At 40.8% G+C, this 26,455-nt stretch overlaps 19 non-coding genes across 19 annotated transcripts; 8 read left to right on the top strand and 11 right to left on the bottom strand.

Moving 5' to 3' along the window:
- Positions 1 to 1,461: 1,461 nt before the first annotated feature.
- On the bottom strand, positions 1,462 to 1,533 carry TRNAT-UGU (transfer RNA threonine (anticodon UGU)). The gene has a single exon. It is a non-coding gene; the product is annotated as a tRNA-Thr (tRNA).
- A 1,084-nt stretch (positions 1,534 to 2,617) lies between these two features.
- Positions 2,618 to 2,712, top strand: TRNAI-UAU (transfer RNA isoleucine (anticodon UAU)). Its single transcript has 2 exons — positions 2,618 to 2,655; positions 2,677 to 2,712. It is a non-coding gene; the product is annotated as a tRNA-Ile (tRNA).
- Positions 2,713 to 4,535: 1,823 nt separating this feature from the next.
- Positions 4,536 to 4,617, bottom strand: TRNAS-GCU (transfer RNA serine (anticodon GCU)). Its single transcript has one exon. It is a non-coding gene; the product is annotated as a tRNA-Ser (tRNA).
- A 1,669-nt stretch (positions 4,618 to 6,286) lies between these two features.
- TRNAT-UGU (transfer RNA threonine (anticodon UGU)) lies at positions 6,287 to 6,358 on the bottom strand. The gene has a single exon. It is a non-coding gene; the product is annotated as a tRNA-Thr (tRNA).
- Positions 6,359 to 7,435: 1,077 nt separating this feature from the next.
- On the top strand, positions 7,436 to 7,530 carry TRNAI-UAU (transfer RNA isoleucine (anticodon UAU)). The gene is made up of 2 exons: positions 7,436 to 7,473; positions 7,495 to 7,530. It is a non-coding gene; the product is annotated as a tRNA-Ile (tRNA).
- A 1,162-nt stretch (positions 7,531 to 8,692) lies between these two features.
- On the bottom strand, positions 8,693 to 8,764 carry TRNAT-UGU (transfer RNA threonine (anticodon UGU)). The gene has a single exon. It is a non-coding gene; the product is annotated as a tRNA-Thr (tRNA).
- Positions 8,765 to 11,102: 2,338 nt separating this feature from the next.
- Positions 11,103 to 11,174, bottom strand: TRNAT-UGU (transfer RNA threonine (anticodon UGU)). Its single transcript has one exon. It is a non-coding gene; the product is annotated as a tRNA-Thr (tRNA).
- A 1,077-nt stretch (positions 11,175 to 12,251) lies between these two features.
- Positions 12,252 to 12,346, top strand: TRNAI-UAU (transfer RNA isoleucine (anticodon UAU)). The gene is made up of 2 exons: positions 12,252 to 12,289; positions 12,311 to 12,346. It is a non-coding gene; the product is annotated as a tRNA-Ile (tRNA).
- Positions 12,347 to 13,507: 1,161 nt separating this feature from the next.
- TRNAT-UGU (transfer RNA threonine (anticodon UGU)) lies at positions 13,508 to 13,579 on the bottom strand. The gene has a single exon. It is a non-coding gene; the product is annotated as a tRNA-Thr (tRNA).
- A 1,084-nt stretch (positions 13,580 to 14,663) lies between these two features.
- TRNAI-UAU (transfer RNA isoleucine (anticodon UAU)) lies at positions 14,664 to 14,758 on the top strand. The gene is made up of 2 exons: positions 14,664 to 14,701; positions 14,723 to 14,758. It is a non-coding gene; the product is annotated as a tRNA-Ile (tRNA).
- Positions 14,759 to 15,918: 1,160 nt separating this feature from the next.
- On the bottom strand, positions 15,919 to 15,990 carry TRNAT-UGU (transfer RNA threonine (anticodon UGU)). The gene has a single exon. It is a non-coding gene; the product is annotated as a tRNA-Thr (tRNA).
- A 1,077-nt stretch (positions 15,991 to 17,067) lies between these two features.
- TRNAI-UAU (transfer RNA isoleucine (anticodon UAU)) lies at positions 17,068 to 17,162 on the top strand. Its single transcript has 2 exons — positions 17,068 to 17,105; positions 17,127 to 17,162. It is a non-coding gene; the product is annotated as a tRNA-Ile (tRNA).
- Positions 17,163 to 18,323: 1,161 nt separating this feature from the next.
- TRNAT-UGU (transfer RNA threonine (anticodon UGU)) lies at positions 18,324 to 18,395 on the bottom strand. Its single transcript has one exon. It is a non-coding gene; the product is annotated as a tRNA-Thr (tRNA).
- Positions 18,396 to 19,479: 1,084 nt separating this feature from the next.
- TRNAI-UAU (transfer RNA isoleucine (anticodon UAU)) lies at positions 19,480 to 19,574 on the top strand. Its single transcript has 2 exons — positions 19,480 to 19,517; positions 19,539 to 19,574. It is a non-coding gene; the product is annotated as a tRNA-Ile (tRNA).
- A 2,309-nt stretch (positions 19,575 to 21,883) lies between these two features.
- TRNAI-UAU (transfer RNA isoleucine (anticodon UAU)) lies at positions 21,884 to 21,978 on the top strand. The gene is made up of 2 exons: positions 21,884 to 21,921; positions 21,943 to 21,978. It is a non-coding gene; the product is annotated as a tRNA-Ile (tRNA).
- Positions 21,979 to 23,139: 1,161 nt separating this feature from the next.
- Positions 23,140 to 23,211, bottom strand: TRNAT-UGU (transfer RNA threonine (anticodon UGU)). Its single transcript has one exon. It is a non-coding gene; the product is annotated as a tRNA-Thr (tRNA).
- Positions 23,212 to 23,800: 589 nt separating this feature from the next.
- On the bottom strand, positions 23,801 to 23,882 carry TRNAS-GCU (transfer RNA serine (anticodon GCU)). The gene has a single exon. It is a non-coding gene; the product is annotated as a tRNA-Ser (tRNA).
- Positions 23,883 to 24,295: 413 nt separating this feature from the next.
- Positions 24,296 to 24,390, top strand: TRNAI-UAU (transfer RNA isoleucine (anticodon UAU)). The gene is made up of 2 exons: positions 24,296 to 24,333; positions 24,355 to 24,390. It is a non-coding gene; the product is annotated as a tRNA-Ile (tRNA).
- Positions 24,391 to 25,552: 1,162 nt separating this feature from the next.
- On the bottom strand, positions 25,553 to 25,624 carry TRNAT-UGU (transfer RNA threonine (anticodon UGU)). The gene has a single exon. It is a non-coding gene; the product is annotated as a tRNA-Thr (tRNA).
- Between the last annotated feature and the right edge of the window lie 831 nt (positions 25,625 to 26,455).

Raw genomic sequence — 26,455 nt, 5'->3', positions numbered from 1 at the left:
AACTGTCAAGATATAATTCTATGGGGTTTTGAATAGACAGAGCATATGTTATAGGACAATTATAGAATCTAAGGACTGTATTTTTAATAGTCATGATAACATGCTAGCATGTGAGTCGATCTTGCACAGTGAATGATGGAGCAGTGTCTGTCATCTACTTGGTCAGCTGTAGATGGCTCACCTGGGGAGATGTGAAAAGAGAGAGCTCCAGTGGTGCAATCGGTTAGCGCGCGGTACTTATACAGCAGTACTTGCACTGAGCCATGCCGAGGTTGTGAGTTTGAGCCTCACCTGGAGCAGCCGTGTTGTTTTTCATAAACCATTTCACAAAAAGTAAAGTTTAAACTCAGAGTATGGACGGCCCTTGCTAGAGAGTCTTTACTTCTTATAGGATCTACGTGTCCTACTCCTCTGGGTGCCAAATATCACATATCCTACGCGATGCTCAGTTTAAACATTCCATGATGTGCCATCTTGCATTTCATGCAAACACCACATCAGTGCATTTAAAAATACATTTGTAGAATAATAAATATGATGAAAACAGTGTTCTCACATGATAACCATAAACTGAAGAGCTGCAAAAAATGCTGTATCAGGTACTTACAATAAAAGGTGACTCGAAAAAACTAGCAAAAGAAGAGCATCATCATATTAAAGGTTCTATTCACCATCTTGAGTTGCACCATAGCAGCTTATGGTGCTTTTCTGCTCAGAGTGTGCCTCCAATCCCACATTCATTTTTAATTTCTTTGCAATTTAAAAAACAACAATTACTGCTCGAAGTTCACTTTTCAAAACCATTCAACCTATTAAATGTATTTCTCTAACCTATGAATGTGGTCCATGTTCACTTTTCCTCATCTTCATCTCGATACTCCTTCCCCAGAAACCAGGTTCACTTCTTCATTCAACCCACCCATCCAAGGTCACCAAATCTTTGAAGCAAAAGTCTGCCTATTCTCCCTTTCTCTCTATGTACAAGATACCTTGTATCATTTGAATGGACAGCAGGAGAGAAATATATTTATGGTGAGTGGGGGTGGGGTTTTGAGGAGTAACCTCATTTGCCTAAGAGCCGGGGTATCTGGGAAAAAAAGTATTTTATGGGGGAAGAATTTCAGATCTCCTTGGTGAAATTTGTAGGGCCTTATAACATCCTTTCTGTGGATGCAGATTCAGTCGGAACAGAGGTCCTAGTCCTCGCTCTGCCTTTCAAAGGAACTGTAAATATGCATGGCTTATTTGGCTTTGCCCGGCAGGTTGAGAATGGCATTTGTCAGGCGTTCGTCAGGCGATCGGAAGGGGTGAGGCAATAATTTATAATTCAATGATCTTCATGATATTTTCTTGATAATATGAAAGCAGGAAAGGGAAGCTTGGCAATAAGCAATCCTAAAGCAAGGTGTGACTCCAGGGAAGAATGACTTGAAAACAACATACAGAAAGACTCATGTAAAAAGGCCCTGATGAGGCTTGAACTCATGACCCCTGGTTTACAAGACCAGTGCTCTGCCACTGAGCTACAAGGCCAGTCTGCACGCAGGATGTAAATTGCAACATGTATTCTTACTGAGGTATGAATATATCTATGATTTTGAGACTCTGTATGGAAACGTAGTTGCATATGAATGTCCACGTGCGCGCACACATTGAAGACCATGCTTAAGGCACTTTTCTTGGAAGTATGAAAAACTACATTTTCATATGAGAAAATAAGAGTTTTCACATTCAAGACCATACCGATAGCTCTAGTTAGTATGTCTGCAATCAGTGACATATAGAGAACCCACTTATTAGAAGTGATCTGTCTCTGTGGGGCAGACATATGTTAACAGTCATTCATTTGAGACAGCCTAAACTTTAGGAGTAAGAGCTGCTTTCTTATCAATCTATTTATCCAAACTGGTTAATAAGCCAGGAGTGAGTGAAAGGCAATCCTCTGGAAACTCCATGAAAGATCTAATTTCTATTACGCACAAAATACTTCACTTTATTTGACATATTTGTTAAAATGGAACAGTCAGATGATCCCATCTAGCGGATCCTGGCTCTGTCTTGAAAGAGAGTGTAATTAAACTACAAGAAATGCTGGCCATCAAAAGAGACTCTGATGGCTTTCCGACGAAGGTGGGATTCGAACCCACGCGTGCAGAGCACAATGGATTAGCAGTCAATCGCCTTAACCACTCGGCCACCTCGTCTGCCCTACAGCCCCATCTGAAACCTTGCTTCACAAATGGTACTGAAGTGTCAATATACTGTACCTAAAAAAGAAAAAAAACAGCTGAGGCAAGATCTCACATTCCACGTCTTCCCCCAATTAGGGACCTACATTTCATTTTTGGGAAATTCTTACTATGTGCTAATTACAAATATTCATAAGATTCCCCTAGACTTTGTCAGAACTGTCAAGATATAATTCTATGGGGTTTTAAATAGACAGAGCATATGTTATAGGACAATTATAGAATCTATTCCGTTTGGACTGTATTTTTAATAGTCATGATAACATGCTAGCATGTGAGTCGATCTTGCACAGTGAATGATGGAGCAGTGTCTGTCATCTACTTGGTCAGCTGTAGATGGCTCACCTGGGGAGATGTGAAAAGAGAGAGCTCCAGTGGCGCAATCGGTTAGCGCGCGGTACTTATACAGCAGTACTTGCACTGAGCCATGCCGAGGTTGTGAGTTCGAGCCTCACCTGGAGCAGCCGTGTTGTTTTTCATAAACCATTTCACAAAAAGTAAAGTTTAAACTCAGAGTATGGACGGCCCTTGCTAGAGAGTCTTTACTTCTTATAGGATCTACGTGTCCTACTCCTCTGGGTGCCAAATATCACATATCCTACGCGATGCTCAGTTTAAACATTCCATGATGTGCCATCTTGCATTTCATGCAAACACCACATCAGTGCATTTAAAAATACATTTGTAGAATAATAAATATGATGAAAACAGTGTTCTCACATGATAACCATAAACTGAAGAGCTGCAAAAAATGCTGTATCAGCTACTTACAATAAAAGGTGACTCGAAAAAACTAGCAAAAGAAGAGCATCATCATATTAAAGGTTCTATTCACCATCTTGAGTTGCACCATAGCAGCTTATGGTGCTTTTCTGCTCAGAGTGTGCCTCCAATCCCACATTCATTTTTAATTTATTTGCAATTTAAAAAACAACAATTACTGCTCGAAGTTCACTTTTCAAAACCATTCAACCTATTAAATGTATTTCTCTAACCTATGAATGTGATCCATGTTCACTTTTCCTCATCTTCATCTCGATACTCCTTTCCCAGAAACCAGGTTCACTTCTTCATTCAACCCACCCATCCAAGGTCACCAAATCTTTGAAGCACAAGTCTGCCTATTCTCCCTTTCTCTCTATGTACAAGATACCTTGTATCATTTGAATGGACAGCAGAAGAGAAGGATATTTATGGTGAGTGGGGGTGGGGTTTTGAGGAGTAACCTCATTTGCCTAAGAGCCGGGGTATCTGGGAAAAAAAGTATTTTATGGGGGAAGAATTTCACATCTCCTTGGTGAAATTTGTAGGGCCTTATAACATCCTTTCTGTGGATGCAGATTCAGTCAGAACAGAGGTCCTAGTCCTCGCTCTGCCTTTCAAAGGAACTGTAAATATGCATGGCTTATTTGGCTTTGCCCGGCAGGGTGAGAATGGCGTTTGTCAGGCGTTCGTCAGGCGATCGGAAGGGGTGAGGCAATAATTTATAATTCAATGATCTTCATGATATTTTCTTGATAATATGAAAGCAGGAAAGGGAAGCTTGGCAATAAGCAATCCTAAAGCAAGGTGTGACTCCAGGGAAGAATGACTTGAAAACAACATACAGAAAGACTCATGTAAAAAGGCCCTGATGAGGCTTGAACTCATGACCCCTGGTTTACAAGACCAGTGCTATGCCACTGAGCTACAAGGCCAGTCTGCACGCAGGATGTAAATTGCAACATGTATTCTTACTGAGGTATGAATATATCTATGATTTTGAGACTCTGTATGGAAACGTGGTTGCATATGAATGTCCACGTGCGCGCACACATTGAAGACCATGCTTAAGGCACTTTTCTTGGAAGTATGAAAAACTACATTTTCATATGAGAAAATAAGAGTTTTCACATTCAAGACCATACCGATAGCTCTAGTTAGTATGTCTGCAATCAGTAACATATAGAGAACCCACTTATTAGAAGTGATCTGTCTCTGTGGGGCAGACATATGTTAACAGTCATTCATTTGAGACGGCCTAAACTTTAGGAGTAAGAGCTGCTTTCTTATCAATCTATTTATCCAAACTGGTTAATAAGCCAGGAGTGAGTGAAAGGCAATCCTCTGGAAACTCCATGAAAGATCTAATTTCTATTACGCACAAAATACTTCACTTTATTTGACATATTTGTTAAAATGGAACAGTCAGATGATCCCATCTAGCGGATCCTGGCTCTGTCTTGAAAGAGAGTGTAATTATACTACAAGAAATGCTGGCCATCAAAAGAGACTCTGATGGCTTTCCGACGAAGGTGGGATTCGAACCCACGCGTGCAGAGCACAATGGATTAGCAGTCCATCGCCTTAACCACTCGGCCACCTCGTCTGCCCTACAGCCCCATCTGAAACCTTGCTTCACAAAAGGTACTGAAGTGTCAATATACTGTACCTAAAAAAGAAAAAAAAACAGCTGAGGCAAGATCTCACATTCCACGTCTTCCCCCAATTAGGGACCTACATTTCATTTTTGGGAAATTCTTACTATGTGCTAATTACAAATATTCATAAGATTCCCCTAGACTTTGTCAGAACTGTCAAGATATAATTCTATGGGGTTTTGAATAGACAGAGCATATGTTATAGGACAATTATAGAATCTATTCCGTTTGGACTGTATTTTTAATAGTCATGATAACATGCTAGCATGTGAGTCGATCTTGCACAGTGAATGATGGAGCAGTGTCTGTCATCTACTTGGTCAGCTGTAGATGGCTCACCTGGGGAGATGTGAAAAGAGAGAGCTCCAGTGGCGCAATCGGTTAGCGCGCGGTACTTATACAGCAGTACTTGCACTGAGCCAAGCCGAGGTTGTGAGTTTGAGCCTCACCTGGAGCAGCCGTGTTGTTTTTCATAAACCATTTCACAAAAAGTAAAGTTTAAACTCAGAGTATGGACGGCCCTTGCTAGAGAGTCTTTACTTCTTATAGGATCTACGAGTCCTACTCCTCTGGGTGCCAAATATCACATATCCTACGCGATGCTCAGTTTAAACATTCCATGATGTGCCATCTTGCATTTCATGCAAACACCACATCAGTGCATTTAAAAATACATTTGTAGAATAATAAATATGATGAAAACAGTGTTCTCACATGATAACCATAAACTGAAGAGCTGCAAAAAATGCTGTATCAGCTACTTACAATAAAAGGTGACTCGAAAAAACTAGCAAAAGAAGAGCATCATCATATTAAAGGTTCTATTCACCATCTTGAGTTGCACCATAGCAGCTTATGGTGCTTTTCTGCTCAGAGTGTGCCTCCAATCCCACATTCATTTTTAATTTATTTGCAATTTAAAAAACAACAATTACTGCTCGAAGTTCACTTTTCAAAACCATTCAACCTATTAAATGTATTTCTCTAACCTATGAATGTGGTCCATGTTCACTTTTCCTCATCTTCATCTCGATACTCCTTTCCCAGAAACCAGGTTCACTTCTTCATTCAACCCACCCATCCAAGGTCACCAAATCTTTGAAGCAAGTCTGCCTATTCTCCCTTTCTCTCTATGTACAAGATACCTTGTATCATTTGAATGGACAGCAGGAGAGAAGGATATTTAAGGTGAGTGGGGGTGGGGTTTTGAGGAGTAACCTCATTTGCCTAAGAGCCGGGGTATCTGGGGAAAAAAGTATTTTATGGGGGAAGAATTTCACATCTCCTTGGTGAAATTTGTAGGGCCTTATAACATCCTTTCTGTGGATGCAGATTCAGTCGGAACAGAGGTCCTAGTCCTCGCTCTGCCTTTCAAAGGAACTGTAAATATGCATGGCTTATTTGGCTTTGCCCGGCAGGGTGAGAATGGCGTTTGTCAGGCGTTCGTCAGGCGATCGGAAGGGGTGAGGCAATAATTTATAATTCAATGATCTTCATGATATTTTCTTGATAATATGAAAGCGGGAAAGGGAAGCTTGGCAATAAGCAATCCTAAAGCAAGGTGTGACTCCAGGGAAGAATGACTTGAAAACAACATACAGAAAGACTCATGTAAAAAGGCCCTGATGAGGCTTGAACTCATGACCCCTGGTTTACAAGACCAGTGCTCTGCCACTGAGCTACAAGGCCAGTCTGCACGCAGGATGTAAATTGCAACATGTATTCTTACTGAGGTATGAATATATCTATGATTTTGAGACTCTGCATGGAAACGTAGTTGCATATGAATGTCCACGTGCGCGCACACATTGAAGACCATGCTTAAGGCACTTTTCTTGGAAGTATGAAAAACTACATTTTCATATGAGAAAATAAGAGTTTTCACATTCAAGACCATACCGATAGCTCTAGTTAGTATGTCTGCAATCAGTGACATATAGAGAACCCACTTATTAGAAGTGATCTGTCTCTGTGGGGCAGACATATGTTAACAGTCATTCATTTGAGACGGCCTAAACTTTAGGAGTAAGAGCTGCTTTCTTATCAATCTATTAATCCAAACTGGTTAATAAGCCAGGAGTGAGTGAAAGGCAATCCTCTGGAAACTCCATGAAAGATCTAATTTCTATTACGCACAAAATACTTCACTTTATTTGACATATTTGTTAAAATGGAACAGTCAGATGATCCCATCTAGCGGATCCTGGCTCTGTCTTGAAAGAGAGTGTAATTATACTACAAGAAATGCTGGCCATCAAAAGAGACTCTGATGGCTTTCCGACGAAGATGGGATTCGAACCCACGCGTGCAGAGCACAATGGATTAGCAGTCCATCGCCTAAACCACTCGGCCACCTCGTCTGCCCTACAGCCCCATCTGAAACCTTGCTTCACAAAAGGTACTGAAGTGTCAATATACTGTACCTAAAAAAGAAAAAAAACAGCTGAGGCAAGATCTCACATTCCACGTCTTCCCCCAATTAGGGACCTACATTTCATTTTTGGGAAATTCTTACTATGTGCTAATTACAAATATTCATAAGATTCCCCTAGACTTTGTCAGAACTGTCAAGATATAATTCTATGGGGTTTTGAATAGACAGAGCATATGTTATAGGACAATTAAAGAATCTAAGGACTGTATTTTTAATAGTCATGATAACATGCTAGCATGTGAGTCGATCTTGCACAGTGAATGATGGAGCAGTGTCTATCATCTACTTGGTCAGCTGTAGATGGCTCACCTGGGGAGATGTGAAAAGAGAGAGCTCCAGTGGCGCAATCGGTTAGCGCGCGGTACTTATACAGCAGTACTTGCACTGAGCCATGCCGAGGTTGTGAGTTCGAGCCTCACCTGGAGCAGCCGTGTTGTTTTTCATAAACCATTTCACAAAAAGTAAAGTTTAAACTCAGAGTATGGACGGCCCTTGCTAGAGAGTCTTTACTTCTTATAGGATCTACGTGTCCTACTCCTCTGGGTGCCAAATATCACATATCCTACGCGATGCTCAGTTTAAACATTCCATGATGTGCCATCTTGCATTTCATGCAAACACCACATCAGTGCATTTAAAAATACATTTGTAGAATAATAAATATGATGAAAACAGTGTTCTCACATGATAACCATAAACTGAAGAGCTGCAAAAAATGCTGTATCAGCTACTTACAATAAAAGGTGACTCGAAAAAACTAGCAAAAGAAGAGCATCATCATATTAAAGGTTCTATTCACCATCTTGAGTTGCACCATAGCAGCTTATGGTGCTTTTCTGCTCAGAGTGTGCCTCCAATCCCACATTCATTTTTAATTTATTTGCAATTTAAAAAACAACAATTACTGCTCGAAGTTCACTTTTCAAAACCATTCAACCTATTAAATGTATTTCTCTAACCTATGAATGTGGTCCATGTTCACTTTTCCTCATCTTCATCTCGATACTCCTTTCCCAGAAACCAGGTTCACTTCTTCATTCAACCCACCCATCCAAGGTCACCAAATCTTTGAAGCACAAGTCTGCCTATTCTCCCTTTCTCTCTATGTACAAGATACCTTGTATCATTTGAATGGACAGCAGGAGAGAAGGATATTTATGGTGAGTGGGGGTGGGGTTTTGAGGAGTAACCTCATTTGCCTAAGAGCCGGGGTATCTGGGAAAAAAAGTATTTTATGGGGGAAGAATTTCACATCTCCTTGGTGAAATTTGTAGGGCCTTATAACATCCTTTCTGTGGATGCAGATTCAGTCGGAACAGAGGTCCTAGTCCTCGCTCTGCCTTTCAAAGGAACTGTAAATATGCATGGCTTATTTGGCTTTGCCCGGCAGGGTGAGAATGGCGTTTGTCAGGCGTTCGTCAGGCGATCGGAAGGGGTGAGGCAATAATTTATAATTCAATGATCTTCATGATATTTTCTTGATAATATGAAAGCAGGAAAGGGAAGCTTGGCAATAAGCAATCCTAAAGCAAGGTGTGACTCCAGGGAAGAATGACTTGAAAACAACATACAGAAAGACTCATGTAAAAAGGCCCTGATGAGGCTTGAACTCATGACCCCTGGTTTACAAGACCAGTGCTCTGCCACTGAGCTACAAGGCCAATCTGCACACAGGATGTAAATTGCAACATGTATTCTTACTGAGGTATGAATATATCTATGATTTTGAGACTCTGTATGGAAACGTAGTTGCATATGAATGTCCACGTGCGCGCACACATTGAAGACCATGCTTAAGGCACTTTTCTTGGAAGTATGAAAAACTACATTTTCATATGAGAAAATAAGAGTTTCACATTCAAGACCATACCGATAGCTCTAGTTAGTATGTCTGCAATCAGTGACATATAGAGAACCCACTTATTAGAAGTGATCTGTCTCTGTGGGGCAGACATATGTTAACAGTCATTCATTTGAGACGGCCTAAACTTTAGGAGTAAGAGCTGCTTTCTTATCAATCTATTTATCCAAACTGGTTAATAAGCCAGGAGTGAGTGAAAGGCAATCCTCTGGAAACTCCATGAAAGATCTAATTTCTATTACGCACAAAATACTTCACTTTATTTGACATATTTGTTAAAATGGAACAGTCAGATGATCCCATCTAGCGGATCCTGGCTCTGTCTTGAAAGAGAGTGTAATTATACTACAAGAAATGCTGGCCATCAAAAGAGACTCTGATGGCTTTCCGTCGAAGGTGGGATTCGAACCCACGCGTGCAGAGCACAATGGATTAGCAGTCCATCGCCTTAACCACTCAGCCACCTCGTCTGCCCTACAGCCCCATCTGAAACCTTGCTTCACAAAAGGTACTGAAGTGTCAATATACTGTACCTAAAAAAGAAAAAAAACAGCTGAGGCAAGATCTCACATTCCACGTCTTCCCCCAATTAGGGACCTACATTTCATTTTTGGGAAATTCTTACTATGTGCTAATTACAAATATTCATAAGATTCCCCTAGACTTTGTCAGAACTGTCAAGATATAATTATATGGGGTTTTGAATAGACAGAGCATATGTTATAGGACAATTATAGACTCTATTCCGTTTGGACTGTATTTTTAATAGTCATGATAACATGCTAGCATGTGAGTCGATCTTGCACAGTGAATGATGGAGCAGTGTCTGTCATCTACTTGGTCAGCTGTAGATGGCTCACCTGGGGAGATGTGAAACGAGAGAGCTCCAGTGGCGCAATCGGTTAGCGCGCGGTACTTATACAGCAGTACTTGCACTGAGCCATGCCGAGGTTGTGAGTTCGAGCCTCACCAGGAGCAGCCGTGTTGTTTTTCATAAACCATTTCACAAAAAGTAAAGTTTAAACTCAGAGTATGGACGGCCCTTGCTAGAGAGTCTTTACTTCTTATAGGATCTACGTGTCCTACTCCTCTGGGTGCCAAATATCACATATCCTACGCGATGCTCAGTTTAAACATTCCATGATGTGCCATCTTGCATTTCATGCAAACACCACATCAGTGCATTTAAAAATACATTTGTAGAATAATAAATATGATGAAAACAGTGTTCTCACATGATAACCATAAACTGAAGAGCTGCAAAAAATGCTGTATCAGCTACTTACAATAAAAGGTGACTCGAAAAAACTAGCAAAAGAAGAGCATCATCATATTAAAGGTTCTATTCACCATCTTGAGTTGCACCATAGCAGCTTATGGTGCTTTTCTGCTCAGAGTGTGCCTCCAATCCCACATTAATTTTTAATTTCTTTGCAATTTAAAAAACAACAATTACTGCTCGAAGTTCACTTTTCAAAACCATTCAACCTATTAAATGTATTTCTCTAACCTATGAATGTGGTCCATGTTCACTTTTCCTCATCTTCATCTCGATACTCCTTTCCCAGAAACCAGGTTCACTTCTTCATTCAACCCACCCATCCAAGGTCACCAAATCTTTGAAGCAAGTCTGCCTATTCTCCCTTTCTCTCTATGTACAAGATACCTTGTATCATTTGAATGGACAGCAGGAGAGAAGGATATTTATGGTGAGTGGGGGTGGGGTTTTGAGGAGTAACCTCATTTGCCTAAGAGCCGGGGTATCTGGGAAAAAAAGTATTTTATGGGGGAAGAATTTCACATCTCCTTGGTGAAATTTGTAGGGCCTTATAACATCCTTTCTGTGGATGCAGATTCAGTCGGAACAGAGGTCCTAGTCCTCGCTCTGCCTTTCAAAGGAACTGTAAATATGCATGGCTTATTTGGCTTTGCCCGGCAGGGTGAGAATGGCGTTTGTCAGGCGTTCGTCAGGCGATCGGAAGGGGTGAGGCAATAATTTATAATTCAATGATCTTCATGATATTTTCTTGATAATATGAAAGCAGGAAAGGGAAGCTTGGCAATAAGCAATCCTAAAGCAAGGTGTGACTCCAGGGAAAAATGACTTGAAAACAACATACAGAAAGACTCATGTAAAAAGGCCCTGATGAGGCTTGAACTCATGACCCCTGGTTTACAAGACCAGTGCTCTGCCACTGAGCTACAAGGCCAGTCTGCACGCACGATGTAAATTGCAACATGTATTCTTACTGAGGTATGAATATATCTATGATTTTGAGACTCTGTATGGAAACGTAGTTGCATATGAATGTCCACGTGCGCGCACACATTGAAGACCATGCTTAAGGCACTTTTCTTGGAAGTATGAAAAACTACATTTTCATATGAGAAAATAAGAGTTTTCACATTCAAGACCATACCGATAGCTCTAGTTAGTATGTCTGCAATCAGTGACATATAGAGAACCCACTTATTAGAAGTGATCTGTCTCTGTGGGGCAGACATATGTTAACAGTCATTCATTTGAGACGGCCTAAACTTTAGGAGTAAGAGCTGCTTTCTTATCAATCTATTTATCCAAACTGGTTAATAAGCCAGGAGTGAGTGAAAGGCAATCCTCTGGAAACTCCATGAAAGATCTAATTTCTATTACGCACAAAATACTTCACTTTATTTGACATATTTGTTAAAATGGAACAGTCAGATGATCCCATCTAGCGGATCCTGGCTCTGTCTTGAAAGAGAGTGTAATTATACTACAAGAAATGCTGGCCATCAAAAGAGACTCTGATGGCTTTCCGACGAAGGTGGGATTCGAACCCATGCGTGCAGAGCACAATGGATTAGCAGTCCATCGCCTTAACCACTCGGCCACCTCGTCTGCCCTACAGCCCCATCTGAAACCTTGCTTCACAAAAGGTACTGAAGTGTCAATATACTGTACCTAAAAAAGAAAAAAAACAGCTGAGGCAAGATCTCACATTCCACGTCTTCCCCCAATTAGGGACCTACATTTCATTTTTGGGAAATTCTTACTATGTGCTAATTACAAATATTCATAAGATTCCCCTAGACTTTGTCAGAACTGTCAAGATATAATTATATGGGGTTTTGAATAGACAGAGTATATGTTATAGGACAATTATAGAATCTAAGGACTGTATTTTTAATAGTCATGATAACATGCTAGCATGTGAGTCGATCTTGCACAGTGAATGATGGAGCAGTGTCTGTCATCTACTTGGTCAGCTGTAGATGGCTCACCTGGGGAGATGTGAAAAGAGAGAGCTCCAGTGGCGCAATCGGTTAGCGCGCGGTACTTATACAGCAGTACTTGCACTGAGCCATGCCGAGGTTGTGGGTTCGAGCCTCACCTGGAGCAGCCGTGTTGTTTTCATAAACCATTTCACAAAAAGTAAAGTTTAAACTCAGAGTATGGACGGCCCTTGCTAGAGAGTCTTTTCTTCTTATAGGATCTACGTGTCCTACTCCTCTGGGTGCCAAATATCACATATCCTATGCGATGCTCAGTTTAAACATTCCATGATGTGCCATCTTGCATTTCATGCAAACACCACATCAGTGCATTTAAAAATACATTTGTAGAATAATAAATATGATGAAAACAGTGTTCTCACATGATAACCATAAACTGAAGAGCTGCAAAAAATGCTGTATCAGCTACTTACAATAAAAGGTGACTCGAAAAAACTAGCAAAAGAAGAGCATCATCATATTAAAGGTTCTATTCACCATCTTGAGTTGCACCATAGCAGCTTATGGTGCTTTTCTGCTCAGAGTGTGCCTCCAATCCCACATTCATTTTTAATTTATTTGCAATTTAAAAAACAACAATTACTGCTCGAAGTTCACTTTTCAAAACCATTCAACCTATTAAATGTATTTCTCTAACCTATGAATGTGGTCCATGTTCACTTTTCCTCATCTTCATCTCGATACTCCTTTCCCAGAAACCAGGTTCACTTCTTCATTCAACCCACCCATCCAAGGTCACCAAATCTTTGAAGCACAAGTCTGCCTATTCTCCCTTTCTCTCTATGTACAAGATACCTTGTATCATTTGAATGGACAGCAGGAGAGAAGGATATTTATGGTGAGTGGGGGCGGGGTTTTGAGGAGTAACCTCATTTGCCTAAGAGCCGGGGTATCTGGGAAAAAAAGTATTTTATGGGGGAAGAATTTCACATCTCCTTGGTGAAATTTGTAGGGCCTTATAACATCCTTTCTGTGGATGCAGATTCAGTCGGAACAGAGGTCCTAGTCCTCGCTCTGCCTTTCAAAGGAACTGTAAATATGCATGGCTTATTTGGCTTTGCCCGGCAGGGTGAGAATGGCGTTTGTCAGGCGTTCGTCAGGCGATCGGAAGGGGTGAGGCAATAATTTATAATTCAATGATCTTCATGATATTTTCTTGATAATATGAAAGCAGGAAAGGGAAGCTTGGCAATAAGCAATCCTAAAGCAAGGTGTGACTCCAGGGAAGAATGACTTGAAAACAACATACAGAAAGACTCATGTAAAAAGGCCCTGATGAGGCTTGAACTCATGACCCCTGGTTTACAAGACCAGTGCTCTGCCACTGAGCTACAAGGCCAGTCTGCACGCAGGATGTAAATTGCAACATGTATTCTTACTGAGGTATGAATATATCTATGATTTTGAGACTCTGTATGGAAACGTAGTTGCATATGAATGTCCACGTGCGCGCACACATTGAAGACCATGCTTAAGGCACTTTTCTTGGAAGTATGAAAAACTACATTTTCATATGAGAAAATAAGAGTTTTCACAATCAAGACCATACCGATAGCTCTAGTTATTATGTCTGCAATCAGTGACATATAGAGAACCCACTTATTAGAAGTGATCTGTCTCTGTGGGGCAGACATATGTTAACAGTCATTCATTTGAGACGGCCTAAACTTTAGGAGTAAGAGCTGCTTTCTTATCAATCTATTTATCCAAACTGGTTAATAAGCCAGGAGTGAGTGAAAGGCAATCCTCTGGAAACTCCATGAAAGATCTAATTTCTATTACGCACAAAATGCTTCACTTTATTTGACATATTTGTTAAAATGGAACAGTCAGATGATCCCATCTAGCGGATCCTGGCTCTGTCTTGAAAGAGAGTGTAATTATACTACAAGAAATGCTGGCCATCAAAAGAGACTCTGATGGCTTTCCGACGAAGGTGGGATTCGAACCCACGCGTGCAGAGCACACGGGATTAGCAGTCCATCGCCTTAACCACTCGGCCACCTCGTCTGCCCTACAGCCCCATCTGAAACCTTGCTTCACAAAAGGTACTGAAGTGTCAATATACTGTACCTAAAAAAGAAAAAAAACAGCTGAGGCAAGATCTCACATTCCACGTCTTCCCCCAATTAGGGACCTACATTTCATTTTTGGGAAATTCTTACTATGTGCTAATTACAAATATTCATAAGATTCCCCTAGACTTTGTCAGAACTGTCAAGATATAATTCTATGGGGTTTTGAATAGACAGAGCATATGTTATAGGACAATTATAGAATCTATTCCGTTTGGACTGTATTTTTAATAGTCATGATAACATGCTAGCATGTGAGTCGATCTTGCACAGTGAATGATGGAGCAGTGTCTGTCATCTACTTGGTCAGCTGTAGATGGCTCACCTGGGGAGATGTGAAAAGAGAGAGCTCCAGTGGCGCAATCGGTTAGCGCACGGTGCTTATACAGCAGTACTTGCACTGAGCCATGCCGAGGTTGTGAGTTCGAGCCTCACCTGGAGCAGCCGTGTTGATTTTCATAAACCATTTCACAAAAAGTAAAGTTTAAACTCAGAGTATGGACGGCCCTTGCTAGAGAGTCTTTACTTCTTATAGGATCTACGTGTCCTACTCCTCTGGGTGCCAAATATCACATATCCTACGCGATGCTCAGTTTAAACATTCCATGATGTGCCATCTTGCATTTCATGCAAACACCACATCAGTGCATTTAAAAATACATTTGTAGAATAATAAATATGATGAAAACAGTGTTCTCACATGATAACCATAAACTGAAGAGCTGCAAAAAATGCTGTATCAGCTACTTACAATAAAAGGTGACTCGAAAAAACTAGCAAAAGAAGAGCATCATCACATTAAAGGTACTATTCACCATCTTGAGTTGCACCATAGCAGCTTATGGTGCTTTTCTGCTCAGAGTGTGCCTCCAATCCCACATTCATTTTTAATTTCTTTGCAATTTAAAAAACAACAATTACTGCTCGAAGTTCACTTTTCAAAACCATTCAACCTATTAAATGTATTTCTCTAACCTATGAATGAGGTCCATGTTCACTTTTCCTCATCTTCATCTCGATACTCCTTTCCCAGAAACCAGGTTCACTTCTTCATTCAACCCACCCATCCAAGGTCACCAAATCTTTGAAGCAAGTCTGCCTATTCTCCCTTTCTCTCTATGTACAAGATACCTTGTATCATTTGAATGGACAGCAGGAGAGAAGGATATTTATGGTGAGTGGGGGTGGGGTTTTGAGGAGTAACCTCATTTGCGTAAGAGCCGGGGTATCTGGGAAAAAAAGTATTTTATGGGGGAAGAATTTCACATCTCCTTGGTGAAATTTGTAGGGCCTTATAACATCCTTTCTGTGGATGCAGATTCAGTCGGAACAGAGGTCCTAGTCCTCGCTCTGCCTTTCAAAGGAACTGTAAATATGCATGGCTTATTTGGCTTTGCCCGGCAGGGTGAGAATGGCGTTTGTCAGGCGTTCGTCAGGCGATCGGAAGGGGTGAGGCAATAATTTATAATTCAATGATCTTCATGATATTTTCTTGATAATTTGAAAGCAGGAAAGGGAAGCTTGGCAATAAGCAATCCTAAAGCAAGGTGTGACTCCAGGGAAGAATGACTTGAAAACAACATACAGAAAGACTCATGTAAAAAGGCCCTGATGAGGCTTGAACTCATGACCCCTGGTTTACAAGACCAGTGCTCTGCCACTGAGCTACAAGGCCAGTCTGCACGCAGGATGTAAATTGCAACATGTATTCTTACTGAGGTATGAATATATCTATGATTTTGAGACTCTGTATGGAAACGTAGTTGCATATGAATGTCCACGTGCGCGCACACATTGAAGACCATGCTTAAGGCACTTTTCTTGGAAGTATGAAAAACTACATTTTCATATGAGAAAATAAGAGTTTTCACATTCAAGACCATACCGATAGCTCTAGTTAGTATGTCTGCAATCAGTGACATATAGAGAACCCACTTATTAGAAGTGATCTGTCTCTGTGGGGCAGACATATGTTAACAGTCATTCATTTGAGACGGCCTAAACTTTAGGAGTAAGAGCTGCTTTCTTATCAATCTATTTATCCAAACTGGTTAATAAGCCAGGAGTGAGTGAAAGGCAATCCTCTGGAAACTCCATGAAAGATCTAATTTCTATTACGCACAAAATACTTCACTTTATTTGACATATTTGTTAAAATGGAACAGTCAGATGATCCCATCTAGCGGATCCTGGCTCTGTCTTGAAAGAGAGTGTAATTATACTACAAGAAATGCTGGCCATCAAAAGAGACTCTGATGGCTTTCCGACGAAGGTGGGATTCGAACCCACGCGTGCAGAGCACAATGGATTAGCTGTCCATCGCCTTAACCACTCGGCCACCTCGTCTGCCCTACAGCCCCATCTGAAACCTTGCTTCACAAAAGGTACTGAAGTGTCAATATAATGTACCTAAAAAAGAAAAAAAACAGCTGAGGCAAGATCTCACATTCCACGTCTTCCCCCAATTAGGGACCTACATTTCATTTTTGGGAAATTCTTACTATGTGCTAATTACAAATATTCATAAGATTCCCCTAGACTTTGTCAGAACTGTCAAGATATAATTATATGGGGTTTTGAATAGACAGAGTATATGTTATAGGACAATTATAGAATCTAAGGACTGTATTTTTAATAGTCATGATAACATGCTAGCATGTGAGTCGATCTTGCACAGTGAATGATGGAGCAGTGTCTGTCATCTACTTGGTCAGCTGTAGATGGCTCACCTGGGGAGATGTGAAAAGAGAGAGCTCCAGTGGCGCAATCGGTTAGCGCGCGGTACTTATACAGCAGTACTTGCACTGAGCCATGCCGAGGTTGTGGGTTCGAGCCTCACCTGGAGCAGCCGTGTTGTTTTCATAAACCATTTCACAAAAAGTAAAGTTTAAACTCAGAGTATGGACGGCCCTTGCTAGAGAGTCTTTTCTTCTTATAGGATCTACGTGTCCTACTCCTCTGGGTGCCAAATATCACATATCCTATGCGATGCTCAGTTTAAACATTCCATGATGTGCCATCTTGCATTTCATGCAAACACCACATCAGTGCATTTAAAAATACATTTGTAGAATAATAAATATGATGAAAACAGTGTACTCACATGATAACCATAAACTGAAGAGCTGCAAAAAATGCTGTATCAGCTACTTACAATAAAAGGTGACTCGAAAAAACTAGCAAAAGAAGAGCATCATCATATTAAAGGTTCTATTCACCATCTTGAGTTGCACCATAGCAGCTTATGGTGCTTTTCTGCTCAGAGTGTGCCTCCAATCCCACATTCATTTTTAATTTATTTGCAATTTAAAAAACAACAATTACTGCTCGAAGTTCACTTTTCAAAACCATTCAACCTATTAAATGTATTTCTCTAACCTATGAATGTGGTCCATGTTCACTTTTCCTCATCTTCATCTCGATACTCCTTTCCCAGAAACCAGGTTCACTTCTTCATTCAACCCACCCATCCAAGGTCACCAAATCTTTGAAGCACAAGTCTGCCTATTCTCCCTTTCTCTCTATGTACAAGATACCTTGTATCATTTGAATGGACAGCAGGAGAGAAGGATATTTATGGTGAGTGGGGGCGGGGTTTTGAGGAGTAACCTCATTTGCCTAAGAGCCGGGGTATCTGGGAAAAAAAGTATTTTATGGGGTAAGAATTTCACATCTCCTTGGTGAAATTTGTAGGGCCTTATAACATCCTTTCTGTGGATGCAGATTCAGTCGGAACAGAGGTCCTAGTCCTCGCTCTGCCTTTCAAAGGAACTGTAAATATGCATGGCTTATTTGGCTTTGCCCGGCAGGGTGAGAATGGCGTTTGTCAGGCGTTCGTCAGGCGATCGGAAGGGGTGAGGCAATAATTTATAATTCAATGATCTTCATGATATTTTCTTGATAATATGAAAGCAGGAAAGGGAAGCTTGGCAATAAGCAATCCTAAAGCAAGGTGTGACTCCAGGGAAGAATGACTTGAAAACAACATACAGAAAGACTCATGTAAAAAGGCCCTGATGAGGCTTGAACTCATGACCCCTGGTTTACAAGACCAGTGCTCTGCCACTGAGCTACAAGGCCAGTCTGCACGCAGGATGTAAATTGCAACATGTATTCTTACTGAGGTATGAATATATCTATGATTTTGAGACTCTGTATGGAAACGTAGTTGCATATGAATGTCCACGTGCGCGCACACATTGAAGACCATGCTTAAGGCACTTTTCTTGGAAGTATGAAAAACTACATTTTCATATGAGAAAATAAGAGTTTTCACAATCAAGACCATACCGATAGCTCTAGTTATTATGTCTGCAATCAGTGACATATAGAGAACCCACTTATTAGAAGTGATCTGTCTCTGTGGGGCAGACATATGTTAACAGTCATTCATTTGAGACGGCCTAAACTTTAGGAGTAAGAGCTGCTTTCTTATCAATCTATTTATCCAAACTGGTTAATAAGCCAGGAGTGAGTGAAAGGCAATCCTCTGGAAACTCCATGAAAGATCTAATTTCTATTACGCACAAAATGCTTCACTTTATTTGACATATTTGTTAAAATGGAACAGTCAGATGATCCCATCTAGCGGATCCTGGCTCTGTCTTGAAAGAGAGTGTAATTATACTACAAGAAATGCTGGCCATCAAAAGAGACTCTGATGGCTTTCCGACGAAGGTGGGATTCGAACCCACGCGTGCAGAGCACACGGGATTAGCAGTCCATCGCCTTAACCACTCGGCCACCTCGTCTGCCCTACAGCCCCATCTGAAACCTTGCTTCACAAAAGGTACTGAAGTGTCAATATACTGTACCTAAAAAAGAAAAAAAACAGCTGAGGCAAGATCTCACATTCCACGTCTTCCCCCAATTAGGGACCTACATTTCATTTTTGGGAAATTCTTACTATGTGCTAATTACAAATATTCATAAGATTCCCCTAGACTTTGTCAGAACTGTCAAGATATAATTCTATGGGGTTTTGAATAGACAGAGCATATGTTATAGGACAATTATAGAATCTATTCCGTTTGGACTGTATTTTTAATAGTCATGATAACATGCTAGCATGTGAGTCGATCTTGCACAGTGAATGATGGAGCAGTGTCTATCATCTACTTGGTCAGCTGTAGATGGCTCACCTGGGGAGATGTGAAAAGAGAGAGCTCCAGTGGCGCAATCGGTTAGCGCGCGGTACTTATACAGCAGTACTTGCACTGAGCCATGCCGAGGTTGTGAGTTCGAGCCTCACCTGGAGCAGCCGTGTTGTTTTTCATAAACCATTTCACAAAAAGTAAAGTTTAAACTCAGAGTATGGACGGCCCTTGCTAGAGAGTCTTTACTTCTTATAGGATCTACGTGTCCTACTCCTCTGGGTGCCAAATATCACATATCCTACGCGATGCTCAGTTTAAACATTCCATGATGTGCCATCTTGCATTTCATGCAAACACCACATCAGTGCATTTAAAAATACATTTGTAGAATAATAAATATGATGAAAACAGTGTTCTCACATGATAACCATAAACTGAAGAGCTGCAAAAAATGCTGTATCAGCTACTTACAATAAAAGGTGACTCGAAAAAACTAGCAAAAGAAGAGCATCATCACATTAAAGGTACTATTCACCATCTTGAGTTGCACCATAGCAGCTTATGGTGCTTTTCTGCTCAGAGTGTGCCTCCAATCCCACATTCATTTTTAATTTCTTTGCAATTTAAAAAACAACAATTACTGCTCGAAGTTCACTTTTCAAAACCATTCAACCTATTAAATGTATTTCTCTAACCTATGAATGAGGTCCATGTTCACTTTTCCTCATCTTCATCTCGATACTCCTTTCCCAGAAACCAGGTTCACTTCTTCATTCAACCCACCCATCCAAGGTCACCAAATCTTTGAAGCAAGTCTGCCTATTCTCCCTTTCTCTCTATGTACAAGATACCTTGTATCATTTGAATGGACAGCAGGAGAGAAGGATATTTATGGTGAGTGGGGGTGGGGTTTTGAGGAGTAACCTCATTTGCGTAAGAGCCGGGGTATCTGGGAAAAAAAGTATTTTATGGGGGAAGAATTTCACATCTCCTTGGTGAAATTTGTAGGGCCTTATAACATCCTTTCTGTGGATGCAGATTCAGTCGGAACAGAGGTCCTAGTCCTCGCTCTGCCTTTCAAAGGAACTGTAAATATGCATGGCTTATTTGGCTTTGCCCGGCAGGGTGAGAATGGCGTTTGTCAGGCGTTCGTCAGGCGATCGGAAGGGGTGAGGCAATAATTTATAATTCAATGATCTTCATGATATTTTCTTGATAATTTGAAAGCAGGAAAGGGAAGCTTGGCAATAAGCAATCCTAAAGCAAGGTGTGACTCCAGGGAAGAATGACTTGAAAACAACATACAGAAAGACTCATGTAAAAAGGCCCTGATGAGGCTTGAACTCGTGACCCCTGGTTTACAAGACCAGTGCTCTGCCACTGAGCTACAAGGCCAGTCTGCACGCAGGATGTAAATTGCAACATGTATTCTTACTGAGGTATGAATATATCTATGATTTTGAGACTCTGTATGGAAACGTAGTTGCATATGAATGTCCACGTGCGCGCACACATTGAAGACCATGCTTAAGGCACTTTTCTTGGAAGTATGAAAAACTACATTTTCATATGAGAAAATAAGAGTTTTCACATTCAAGACCATACCGATAGCTCTAGTTAGTATGTCTGCAATCAGTGACATATAGAGAACCCACTTATTAGAAGTGATCTGTCTCTGTGGGGCAGACATATGTTAACAGTCATTCATTTGAGACGGCCTAAACTTTAGGAGTAAGAGCTGCTTTCTTATCAATCTATTTATCCAAACTGGTTAATAAGCCAGGAGTGAGTGAAAGGCAATCCTCTGGAAACTCCATGAAAGATCTAATTTCTATTACGCACAAAATACTTCACTTTATTTGACATATTTGTTAAAATGGAACAGTCAGATGATCCCATCTAGCGGATCCTGGCTCTGTCTTGAAAGAGAGTGTAATTATACTACAAGAAATGCTGGCCATCAAAAGAGACTCTGATGGCTTTCCGACGAAGGTGGGATTCGAACCCACGCGTGCAGAGCACAATGGATTAGCTGTCCATCGCCTTAACCACTCGGCCACCTCGTCTGCCCTACAGCCCCATCTGAAACCTTGCTTCACAAAAGGTACTGAAGTGTCAATATAATGTACCTAAAAAAGAAAAAAAACAGCTGAGGCAAGATCTCACATTCCACGTCTTCCCCCAATTAGGGACCTACATTTCATTTTTGGGAAATTCTTACTATGTGCTAATTACAAATATTCATAAGATTCCCCTAGACTTTGTCAGAACTGTCAAGATATAATTCTATGGGGTTTTGAATAGACAGAGCATATGTTATAGGACAATTATAGAATCTAAGGACTGTATTTTTAATAGTCATGATAACATGCTAGCATGTGAGTCGATCTTGCACAGTGAATGATGGAGCAGTGTCTGTCATCTACTTGGTCAGCTGTAGATGGCTCACCTGGGGAGATGTGAAAAGAGAGAGCTCCAGTGGCGCAATCGGTTAGCGCGCGGTACTTATACAGCAGTACTTGCACTGAGCCATGCCGAGGTTGTGAGTTCGAGCCTCACCTGGAGCAGCCGTGTTGTTTTCATAAACCATTTCACAAAAAGTAAAGTTTAAACTCAGAGTATGGACGGCCCTTGCTAGAGAGTCTTTACTTCTTATAGGATCTACGTGTCCTACTCCTCTGGGTGCCAAATATCACATATCCTACGCGATGCTCAGTTTAAACATTCCATGATGTGCCATCTTGCATTTCATGCAAACACCACATCAGTGCATTTAAAAATACATTTGTAGAATAATAAATATGATGAAAACAGTGTTCTCACATGATAACCATAAACTGAAGAGCTGCAAAAAATGCTGTATCAGCTACTTACAATAAAAGGTGACTCGAAAAAACTAGCAAAAGAAGAGCATCATCATATTAAAGGTTCTATTCACCATCTTGAGTTGCACCATAGCAGCTTATGGTGCTTTTCTGCTCAGAGTGTGCCTCCAATCCCACATTCATTTTTAATTTATTTGCAATTTAAAAAACAACAATTACTGCTCGAAGTTCACTTTTCAAAACCATTCAACCTATTAAATGTATTTCTCTAACCTATGAATGTGGTCCATGTTCACTTTTCCTCATCTTCATCTCGATACTCCTTTCCCAGAAACCAGGTTCACTTCTTCATTCAACCCACCCATCCAAGGTCACCAAATCTTTGAAGCACAAGTCTGCCTATTCTCCCTTTCTCTCTATGTACAAGATACCTTGTATCATTTGAATGGACAGCAGGAGAGAAGGATATTTATGGTGAGTGGGGGTGGGGTTTTGAGGAGTAACCTCATTTGCCTAAGAGCCGGGGTATCTGGGAAAAAAAGAATTTTATGGGGGAAGAATTTCACATCTCCTTGGTGAAATTTGTAGGGCCTTATAACATCCTTTCTGTGGATGCAGATTCAGTCGGAACAGAGGTCCTAGTCCTCGCTCTGCCTTTCAAAGGAACTGTAAATATGCATGGCTTATTTGGCTTTGCCCGGCAGGGTGAGAATGGCGTTTGTCAGGCGTTCGTCAGGCGATCGGAAGGGGTGAGGCAATAATTTATAATTCAATGATCTTCATGATATTTTCTTGATAATATGAAAGCAGGAAAGGGAAGCTTGGCAATAAGCAATCCTAAAGCAAGGTGTGACTCCAGGGAAGAATGACTTGAAAACAACATACAGAAAGACTCATGTAAAAAGGCCCTGATGAGGCTTGAACTCATGACCCCTGGTTTACAAGACCAGTGCTCTGCCACTGAGCTACAAGGCCAGTCTGCACGCAGGATGTAAATTGCAACATGTATTCTTACTGAGGTATGAATATATCTATGATTTTGAGACTCTGTATGGAAATGTAGTTGCATATGAATGTCCACGTGCGCGCACACATTGAAGACCATGCTTAAGGCACTTTTCTTGGAAGTATGAAAAACTACATTTTCATATGAGAAAATAAGAGTTTTCACATTCAAGACCATACCGATAGCTCTAGTTAGTATGTCTGCAATCAGTGACATATAGAGAACCCACTTATTAGAAGTGATCTGTCTCTGTGGGGCAGACATATGTTAACAGTCATTAATTTGAGACGGCCTAAACTTTAGGAGTAAGAGCTGCTTTCTTATCAATCTATTTATCCAAACTGGTTAATAAGCCAGGAGTGAGTGAAAGGCAATCCTCTGGAAACTCCATAAAAGATCTAATTTCTATTACGCACAAAATACTTCACTTTATTTGACATATTTGTTAAAATGGAAGAGTCAGATGATCCCATCTAGCGGATCCTGGCTCTGTCTTGAAAGAGAGTGTAATTATACTACAAGAAATGCTGGCCATCAAAAGAGACTCTGATGGCTTTCCGACGAAGGTGGGATTCGAACCCACGCGTGCAGAGCACAATGGATTAGCAGTCCATCGCCTTAACCACTCGGCCACCTCGTCTGCCCTACAGCCCCATCTGAAACCTTGCTTCACAAAAGGTACTGAAGTGTCAATATACTGTACCTAAAAAAGAAAAAAAACAGCTGAGGCAAGATCTCACATTCCACATCTTCCCCCAATTAGGGACCTACATTTCATTTTTGGGAAATTCTTACTATGTGCTAATTACAAATATTCATAAGATTCCCCTAGACTTTGTCAGAACTGTCAAGATATAATTCTATGGGGTTTTGAATAGACAGAGCATATGTTATAGGACAATTATAGAATCTATTCCGTTTGGACTGTATTTTTAATAGTCATGATAACATGCTAGCATGTGAGTCGATCTTGCACAGTGAATGATGGAGCAGTGTCTGTCATCTACTTGGTCAGCTGTAGATGGCTCACCTGGGGAGATGTGAAAAGAGAGAGCTCCAGTGGCGCAATCGGTTAGCGCGTGGTACTTATACAGCAGTACTTGCACTGAGCCATGCCGAGGTTGTGAGTTCGAGCCTCACCTGGAGCAGCAGTGTTGCTTTTCATAAACCATTTCACAAAAAGTAAAGTTTAAACTCAGAGTATGGACGGCCCTTGCTAGAGATTCTTTACTTCTTATAGGATCTACGTGTCCTACTCCTCTGGGTGCCAAATATCACATATCCTACGCGATGCTCAGTTTAAACATTCCATGATGTGCCATCATGCATTTCATGCAAACACCACATCAGTGCATTTAAAAATACATTTGTAGAATAATAAATATGATGAAAACAGTGTTCTCACATGATAACCATAAACTGAAGAGCTGCAAAAAATGCTGTATCAGCTACTTACAATAAAAGGTGACTCGAAAAAACTAGCAAAAGAAGAGCATCATCATATTAAAGGTTCTATTCACCATCTTGAGTTGCACCATAGCAGCTTATGGTGCTTTTCTGTTCAGAGTGTGCCTCCAATCCCACATTCATTTTTAATTTATTTGCAATTTAAAAAGCAACAATTACTGCTCGAAGTTCACTTTTCAAAACCATTCAACCTATTAAATGTATTTCTCTAACCTATGAATGTGGTCCATGTTCACTTTTCCTCATCTTCATCTCGATAATCCTTTCCCAGAAACCAGGTTCACTTCTTCATTCAACCCACCCATCCAAGGTCACCAAATCTTTGAAGCACAAGTCTGCCTATTCTCCCTTTCTCTCTATGTACAAGATACCTTGTATCATTTGAATGGACAGCAGGAGAGAAGGATATTTATGGTGAGTGGGGGTGGGGTTTTGAGGAGTAACCTCATTTGCCTAAGAGCCGGGGTATCTGGGAAAAAAAGTATTTTATGGGTGAAGAATTTCACATCTCCTTGGTGAAATTTGTAGGGCCTTATAACATCCTTTCTGTGGATGCAGATTCAGTCGGAACAGAGGTCCTAGTCCTCGCTCTGCCTTTCAAAGGAACTGTAAATATGCATGGCTTATTTGGCTTTGCCCGGCAGGGTGAGAATGGCGTTTGTCAGGCGTTCGTCAGGTGATTGGAAGGGGTGAGGCAATAATTTATAATTCAATGATCTTCATGATATTTTCTTGATAATATGAAAGCAGGAAAGGGAAGCTTGGCAATAAGCAATCCTAAAGCAAGGTGTGACTCCAGGGAAGAATGACTTGAAAACAACATACAGAAAGACTCATGTAAAAAGGCCCTGATGAGGCTTGAACTCATGACCCCTGGTTTACAAGACCAGTGCTCTGCCACTGAGCTACAAGGCCAGTCTGCACGCAGGATGTAAATTGCAACATGTATTCTTACTGAGGTATGAATATATCTATGATTTTGAGACTCTGTATGGAAATGTAGTTGCATATGAATGTCCACGTGCGCGCACACATTGAAGACCATGCTTAAGGCACTTTTCTTGGAAGTATGAAAAACTACATTTTCATATGAGAAAATAAGAGTTTTCACATTCAAGACCATACCGATAGCTCTAGTTAGTATGTCTGCAATCAGTGACATATAGAGAACCCACTTATTAGAAGTGATCTGTCTCTGTGGGGCAGACATATGTTAACAGTCATTCATTTGAGACGGCCTAAACTTTAGGAGTAAGAGCTGCTTTCTTATCAATCTATTAATCCAAACTGGTTAATAAGCCAGGAGTGAGTGAAAGGCAATCCTCTGGAAACTCCATGAAAGATCTAATTTCTATTACGCACAAAATACTTCACTTTATTTGACATATTTGTTAAAATGGAACAGTCAGATGATCCCATCTAGCGGATCCTGGCTCTGTCTTGAAAGAGAGTGTAATTATACTACAAGAAATGCTGGCCATCAAAAGAGACTCTGATGGCTTTCCGACGAAGATGGGATTCGAACCCACGCGTGCAGAGCACAATGGATTAGCAGTCCATCGCCTAAACCACTCGGCCACCTCGTCTGCCCTACAGCCCCATCTGAAACCTTGCTTCACAAAAGGTACTGAAGTGTCAATATACTGTACCTAAAAAAGAAAAAAAACAGCTGAGGCAAGATCTCACATTCCACGTCTTCCCCCAATTAGGGACCTACATTTCATTTTTGGGAAATTCTTACTATGT

Source organism: Triturus cristatus, chromosome 12, assembly GCF_964204655.1.
Source record: "Triturus cristatus chromosome 12, aTriCri1.1, whole genome shotgun sequence".
Classification (NCBI taxonomy): Eukaryota; Metazoa; Chordata; class Amphibia; order Caudata; family Salamandridae; genus Triturus; species Triturus cristatus.
Note: the sequence above shows the minus strand (reverse complement) of the source record. Positions and strands in the feature narration are given on the sequence as shown.